Below are 1,068 nucleotides of genomic sequence, written 5' to 3'. Positions count from 1 at the left end.
TCATCACCAAAAAAACGAACCTAGAGTCTCCAACTGTAAGAAACAAAAAGATTGTATTTATTTCTTAAGTTTCAGTTATAAATGAATAGAATTTTAACAAAGTGAGTGGTAAATTGGGTTGTACAGGTGATCAGCTACCCAAGTAAGAGGATAGCTCTGTATTCTAAAACCTCAATCATATTCCGGTCAGACTCAAACAATGCGGATCTCGAGGGAAACACATGCACTGGACTTTACGACAGGTTTGTTTATGTGTGTTTCTCTGTTTTCAGTCTTTTTTCGGAACTCAAAAGCTGAAAAAGGGTGTAATTGCTGCAGTGTGATAATAATATGAAGCGGAGGAAGTGGTGGTGTATTACTCAAGGGAGCCACTTATAGTGGACAAAGCCTTTCAAATGCGCCTGTTCTCAACAATTGCAGAAGCTGGAAATGTGATAGAGACGCTCTATGGTTCTCCTCAAGACATCGAAGGTGTTGTTAAAGGTGGCCATTTTTACATCGTCCAAGCTAGACCCCAAGTTTAAGCTATCTCTTGCTATTTCTGCGTCCCATTCCCTAAGTTTTCAAACTAATTACACTCATGATACAAACATTGACTCATAATAAATCAATATGTTGAAAAATCACGATTGTATGGGGTTGTATGTAACGTAATCTTTAAAACAGCATCGTATAAAAGAGTAATCAAAGATTTTTCTTTTGACTAACAAACATTAATTAGATATTTTCAACCATATATTTTGAAAATATAGATACGGATAGTTTTGATTTAAACTAAATCTTATAAGTTTTGCAAATAACTGATTCTATTAAAAAAGAAATATGAAAATAAAAAATTACTTTGAGATGGGTATTTGGATAATTTTGTATATCATTGAAAATATTTTGAAAGTTTTCGAGAATTTCTTATCCAAACTTTTTAAAGAAATATTGCCTAAAAGCTAATTTCAAAGTAAAAAGTTATGCCACACAAAAAAATTTTGTTTTTGTAAAATGGCCAGGACGGGAAGAAACGGGTTAGAACAGAACAATATGACATATAAAGAACTACATTAAGATGGGTATTTT

General features: G+C 32.7%; 1 long non-coding RNA gene across 1 annotated transcript; it reads left to right on the top strand.

The window, feature by feature from the left end:
- LOC104790161 lies at positions 1–703 on the top strand. Its single transcript, XR_002038581.1, has 3 exons — positions 1–35; positions 127–242; positions 319–703. It is a non-coding gene; the product is annotated as an uncharacterized LOC104790161 (long non-coding RNA).

Source organism: Camelina sativa, chromosome 6 (assembly GCF_000633955.1).
Source record: "Camelina sativa cultivar DH55 chromosome 6, Cs, whole genome shotgun sequence".
Taxonomy (NCBI): domain Eukaryota; kingdom Viridiplantae; phylum Streptophyta; class Magnoliopsida; order Brassicales; family Brassicaceae; genus Camelina; species Camelina sativa.
This window is presented reverse-complemented; position numbering and strand designations above follow the sequence as displayed.